The sequence below is a fragment of the Vipera berus genome (genome assembly GCF_964194415.1).
Source record: "Vipera berus genome assembly, chromosome: 3".
NCBI classification, from domain to species: domain Eukaryota; kingdom Metazoa; phylum Chordata; class Lepidosauria; order Squamata; family Viperidae; genus Vipera; species Vipera berus.
Genome location: NC_138204.1, coordinates 122,395,216 through 122,402,130, shown reverse-complemented (window position 1 = coordinate 122,402,130; position 6,915 = coordinate 122,395,216). Strand labels below are relative to the sequence as shown.

Below are 6,915 nucleotides of genomic sequence, written 5' to 3'. Positions count from 1 at the left end.
TCTCTGAACAGTGTCTGGGAGGCTGTGGTTGCTGCTGCACGCAATGTTGATGGTGAACAGATCAAAACACTGACAGAATCCATGGATGGCAGGCTTTTGAGTGTCCTTGCAAAGAAAGGTGGCTATATTGGTCACTGATTTGTTTTTGTTATGTTTTTGAATGTCAGAAATGTATATTTGTGAATGTTGAGATGTTATATTGGTTTCACTGGTAAAAATAAATAATTGAAATGGGTATATATTTGTTTTTTGTTAAGTTGCCTAATAATTATGCACAGTAATAGTCACCTGCACACACAGATATCCCCCTAAAATAGCTATAACTAAAAACAAACTAAAAACTACTTCCAAAAATATTCAGCTTTGATATTAATGAGTTTTTTGGGTTCATTGAGAACATGGTTGTTGTTCAATAATAAAATTAATCCTCAAAAATACAACTTGCCTAATAATTCTGCACTCCCTGTAATTGTGTGGAGGAAGAGGTTATAAATGGCCAGTTAAGTATCCTGAAAGGGAACTTGAGCTTCCGTCTTGTCTGATTTGTCTTAAAAAAATCCCCACAAAGTAATCAAGAGTGTCAAAGCATTTTAATGAAGAAAATGCAATACAGTTTCTTGGAACAAGTGCATTCCTTTGGACACACTACCTGCTACATATTTCAAAGCAGAACAGTCTTAAGCTGAATTCCACAGCTTATAAATAAATTGCAATCAAAGCTGTAGCAAGACCTAATCCAGCTATCTAGATTGTGCAGTTGAACTGTAGTTAAATGTTAACATGATGTATATTTCAACATTTGCTTCTGCTTTTCAATGTGATCACATCACTACAAATTTGACATTTTATCTGTCACATATATACAAAAATATACAGACTCCTAAATCTCATCCACCTTACACCTCTTTGACAATTATTTTCCCTTGTATAGAAACAAGATTTGGATAATCTTATCTAAAATAGTAATAGGAAAGTGTACTGTATTATCACAAAACTAAGTGAAGTGAAAGCAAAGAGAAATGAGTATTATTACTATTATATCAACTGTAAACTTTTCATAATTTACGAGTGTCAAAATTGTTTTCATGTTCCATCAAATGCAGGAAATTCCATCAGGTGGCTTATCAATTCATGTCATAAATAACAACTAAGCCAGACTTGCATATTTTAGGACCTATTAACACTTTTAGACAGATTCCCCTTTACTGAAGCTGTTTGCTACGGGAAATAAAACATGATGTGCATCTTTTTAGGATGGTGTGGTATTTATTCACTAGGGCGCCAAGATGGTCAAGGGTCTCTCATGCTCAGTGTTTGCTTTCTAAGCACACACATTTCAGCAATCGTCATATAAACAACACAAACACTATGTAAAGTGCAATCTGGTTCTTCTGTGTGACAAATTTCCACTGAACATTTTTAAGATGGCTAAAGCGGTGGGTAATGAGGGTGCATATCAGATTACATCACTGCATTTTCAAAAATATAGGCATCTCAAGACCAAATAAATACTCCTACCTCTTGGGGGGGAAAAAGTGCAGTAGGATTTCTCAACTATTCAACTAATAAGTTTTGAGAAAATAAGGGGGAAATAAATTTACACTTATTTAGGAAAAATCAACATGGTTTATTTAACGGAAGGTAAAGGGGAAATACAAAAGGGACAAAACTACATGGAGCCTAAACATACTACAGCCCTAGAGCGAAAGGACATGCCAGCAGAAAAGAGAATTTCTGAGAAGATAATACCATTATTGCATTTGATGGATGGGAATAACATTCAGATCCTTGGGGCAGTCATAAAAGGCTGGGCAAGTTTAAGCCCAACACATGTCTAATGGAAATCTCTTGAGATAAAGGCAAATTGTCCAAAGCAGGGTCAAAACAGGACAGGAGAGAGTAATTGAACAGGAAGGCCATGTAACAAAGAACTCTCTTTGTGCTGCCTGCAAGAAGACTCTGGATGCTCTACATACCACAAAGTTAGGTAAGATGGACCATGGAAACCTGTGGAAGTGGAATAAGCTGTAAGACATAGCCTCACCACTTACTTCAGCCTAACCCAGTGTATCTCCTGGCAAGAGTAGTCTCTTGTCAGCCGAGCAGTATAAGTCAACATGCTAAGCTGCACCACCAGCTGGAATCCCCATGTGCTCTTGTGGGCTGCTGGACCCTGTTCCTCTGCAGAAGCAGCTGAGGAGACTTGGCTTGGGCAGCCAAGCTGGCAGGTTGGGGCTGGCTGAGGTGGAAGGCCAGGACCGCTTAGTCTGCTGTGAGGATCTCTTTATGAGGCAGAAGTGGAACCAGAATATTTGTAGTTAAGGGTTGCTGCTCTCTGAGCTTGGTTTTCTTGCAGATGTACTGATGATGTTACCTAATTCAGGTAATGAAATGTCTGCAAGGAAACAACCAAACTCAGCACCAAGGACCCCACATGAGTGGGGGAAAAACCTCAAAGAGTTCTCTGCTAAAAATGTCTCAGGCAGAGCAGGGAGAAACAAAAGAAAGCAAATGAAAAAAACTGCTCAGCAAGGAGGTGGGAGAAAGACATGGTTTTACCAGCTCTTAGTGAGATGGTTTTCTAGACTATTTAATTTTAGGAAAGAATTTGAAAAAAAATATCACAGATCAATATCGCACTGGTATTTTCATTAATAAAAAACGCTGCCAGCTAAATCACAGACTAGCTTTTGTTAGCTGTGGTTTGCACATACCTCAGTTTTGCAGTAAAGTTGTCATTAAATTCATTGCTGTTAAATAGCATCTTGCAATACTCTTCATTTTCTTCATTTATGACTCACTGGGGACTTTGTATCGATAGAATGAAAATGCTTCAACAATTCACATTTGACATCCCGACCATATAACAATGACTATTTCTTGCAAATTACTTAGTGTAACATAAGATACATCAAACCGTCAGCCTGCAGGAAATTTAAATTCAAACTATGCTGAATGACCTTGGACAAAAAACCCAACAAATTTGGATAGACATTTGCAGAGATGAAATGGCAGAAATCTCTAAAGGTACTTTTTATGTGAGATCAACCATTGTCACTCCTTGACAGATTTTGGATAAAAAACTGCCTGGTACAGAAAGATGTGTTTTCCTTCAGTCATTTTTGGGGGGTCCAAAATGGTCTTTTGTGTTATTTTTAAGGCAGTTTTAAAATCAGACCTTGAACTGGGCCTGGAGTCATGAAACATCCAGCACAGCTCCCTCCAGACTGATCAAATGCGATTCAATTTGGCTGGACTTCTTGACAGCCCTACAGGTCCATTCTGTCCTAGCTGAAACATCTGGCTCCTCTTCAAGGCTAACTGCAGCACAGGCAACACAATACAGTGAGGGTGGGGCACCTGTATATTTCCAGAAGTTAAGGACAACTTCCAGCATTCATCACCATTGGCTATGTTGGGAAATGCAGCTCAGCAAAACTGGGCAGCACCTCGCTCTGTGTTTCAGTAACACACTGGAAGGTTATCCAAGCACGGATAACGAATGTTGCTGGATGACTTTTGTTCATCAACGTTTGCAGCTGGTGAACTTGGAGGTCAACAACGCCTGAAGTGATAAAGCTGAATAAAATAAAACTCCTAAGCTATTTGCCTGCTCTTTCGAAGAGAATTAAGCCCTGTACGTGCAGTACCCCCTCAATCAGCTACAGCAGGGGTGTCAAACTCAATTTCATTGAGGGCCGCATCAGCATTGCGTTTGCCCTCAGGGGGCCGGGTGGGCATGGCCTACTGGGTGGGCGTGGCTAGAGTGTGTATGGCCTACTGGGTGGGCGTGGCCAGCTCTACATCGTTCGCATCAAGGGTGCCTATGGGGGCCTGGGCAGGAGTGGGACAGATCTGAGGGTCTCTGGCAGGAGGAGGGTCTCTGGGCCAGGGCCAAGGCAGTGGGGGCTGTTCCCTCACTGTTTCCAGGATGGCTTTACGGGCCGCATGAAACCACTTCGCGGGCCGCATTCGGCCCCCGGGCCTTGTGTTTGACAGGTCTGAGCTACAGTATAGGGCTTCTAGGCACCTATCTGCCTTCAGTTAACTCTTGCCTATCTAGCTCTTTATTAATTTCCAGGCTCCAGGAGAGCACAATGTTTATAAAGGCAAAGGAAATCAAAGGGCTGTTGCCATACCTTCATCCTTCAATTCCATCTCATAAGGGAGGAATGCACCTTAAAAAACAAAACAAAGAAGAAACGGGCAGCCTACTTTCAAAAGTCTTGAGACTCGTCTACTACAATGTACTTCACATGTTTTGTTTCCATGTCCTCTAGAGCAGAATGCACTAATTGAAGAAGTTACAAGGAGCAGTTTGAGAGCATTTGCTCTGCATCCTTATTTTCAGGTTAAAAAAAAAAGAGAGAGAGAAAGCATTCCTCGAGTTACGACAGTTCACTTAGAGACCAAAGTTATGACATCATCCCCCCAAGTACTTATGACACAGTCCCGAGATTATGAATGTTGCAGCACCACGGCAATCGCTTACCCTTATGAACGACCGCAGAGGGCCTGCAAATTTGCCCTGCCTATTTCTCCCCCCACCCTGCCAGATCTCCACGGGCGCTTCTCTGCAAATGGAGGGCTGAACAAAATCCACGCCAAAAGGCTTTGCAAACAGACAGGAGGCTTTGGTGCTTCAGGACTTCCGTTTGCCATTTCCTTGCCGAAGCCTGCAGGGGTGAGAGATTGTGTCCCTGCACGCTTCGGTCATCTTTGCAAAAAGCTTTTGCCGCCAAGAACGGAGGCCGGGAGAGGCATGCGCACCACTCTCAGTCTTCATTCTTGGCGGCAAAAGCTTTTTGCAAAGATGACCGAAGTGTGCAGGGACGCAATCTCTCACCCCTGAAGGCTTCGGCTGGCTTTCCCCAAGGCTTTTGCTGCCAATAAAGGAGGCCGGGAGCAGTGCGCACACATCTTCCAGCCTCCATACTTCACGCCAAAAGCTTTTTGCAAAGATGACCACAGCCTGCATGGATGCAGGCAAAGATACTACAGCAGAGAAGCTGGAGAGGACGCAGCTCACTTGATCACTGAGATCTTCAAAATGTGAGTGAGTCTCCACAAGCCCAGTGGGGCAAGATGGAGGTGGTGGGGGAGCATGAAATATTTCCGTGGGTTGCAGAAGGTCTTGGATGGTTGGAAGCACTAGGCCCCCCATGGTCTTCCTCACCGTGAGATACCTCATGTGCAATTACCAACTTGAGCACTTAACGACCTGAGCATTTGATTAGCAAAGGCTTTGGGTAAATCAGGGAGGGATCACATTAATTGAACCCTCGGGTTACAAATGTAATTGTCAGGCTTTATTACAGTCGTAAGTCAAAGACTACCTGTATATTTGAGCTTGTTTATTTTGAAGCTCAACTGAAAATTTCTCAAGTTCCACATTCAAATAGCATGGAAAAGCATTCTCAAAATAAGGAATTCCCATTCCTGCAGACCAATAGAATCTAGGCCTCAAAACTTTGAACCAAAAAGTAGTCTAGAGAGAATAGATAGAATTAAGTCTTTTATGTATTACCAGTCCAGATCTTCAGAATAAGGAAGGCTTATAAGCAGAACAGAGCAAAAATAGCACTAATATTGGCAGGACCTACAAGTGTCAAAACCAAAATCAGAACATCACCTAAGTTTTCACTGGAAATTTTCCCACTGGGAGTCAAGGATAACCCATAAGAATTGTTGTTTCAAGAAACAGAACCGCAGAAAAATCCTTCCAGAGCACCAATGAAGACCAGCAAAATGGAATGGTGCCTAACCATTCCCATTACAATATTTTTGTATAGTTAACTTTTGGAAACCACTATCTGGCTCATCTCACAAAGATTATTTATCCTGCATAGTTTCCCAAGGCTCATGGGAGTAAATCTTAACAAAACAAAACATAAAAATACACCCATCTCATTCCTAAGGATTGCCAATGCCCCAAATATGCATATACAGTACATACAATCCTCTGCAAAATAGGTGTGCCTCAGTCCCACAGAAAATAATGGAATAAAATTGCACAACAAGATACTTAAGTCCGCACTTATCCACACCCATTGTATTAGATTGCTCAATTTTCAAAAATTTTGGAAAAACCAGAGAGGTTTACCAGAGACCTACCAAGGACTTTCTTACATGCTTGTTTCTAGATGGTTAACAGACAGAATCTACAACAGAGACAAATGGATACTGGTGTTATAACTGCACCATAGAACAAAGCAGAATTTTAGTAATGAAAGAGGTAGGACTGTATAGGTTTTGGCTGCCCTGAAATGCTAAACCTCCACTTGGCTCTTCTCTTAGGCTTCTGCAATTGGGAAGTACTGCAAAAGGAAATGTTCCTGAAAATCATCTGCCAAAAAAAAGCATTAATATTCTATGAATGCCACTCATGTCAAATTGTTTCCCCACAGCAGGATAGGGCTAGGGGCATCTGCAGCTGTGTGGGTGGATACCAAAAAGTCATAACCAAGAAACTTAGAGAGACTTTAGGAAGACTTTCTTGGATGGAAATCGTAAAGGGGAGAACAACTTAAGATGCCTAGGAAACTCTGAAAAATGAGATTATAAAAGTTCAGTCTAATATAATACAATTGAGAAACAAAAACAAGATGAAACCTGCATGGTTGCAGGAAAAACGCTCTGATAAACTGAGAGTCAAAAAGGGCAAGTATAAGAAATGGAAAGAGGGACGCATAACGAAAACAGAATATCAGCATATAGCACGAATCTGTAAGGATGAAGTCAGGAAAGCTAAGCCTCAGAATGAATTAAAACTTGCCCCAAATAATTTTAAAAGTTGATTTCAACATGTAAAAAACAAGAATAAAGTTAAAAAAACCAAAACATTTGGTCCACTAATAATGAGTTCAAATTGTCAGGACCAGATGGATTACACCCCAGATTCCTGAAGGAGCTGGC

General features: G+C 41.3%; 1 protein-coding gene across 1 annotated transcript in view; it reads right to left on the bottom strand.

The window, feature by feature from the left end:
• Positions 1-243: 243 nt before the first annotated feature.
• The window catches only part of KIAA0232, a 237,712-nt gene continuing 231,040 nt past the window's right edge, over positions 244-6,915 (bottom strand). Inside the window, exon 9 of the transcript XR_014026117.1 lies at positions 244-459. The gene's annotated coding sequence lies outside the window, so the exon portion shown is untranslated. The remainder of the gene's footprint in view (positions 460-6,915) is intronic.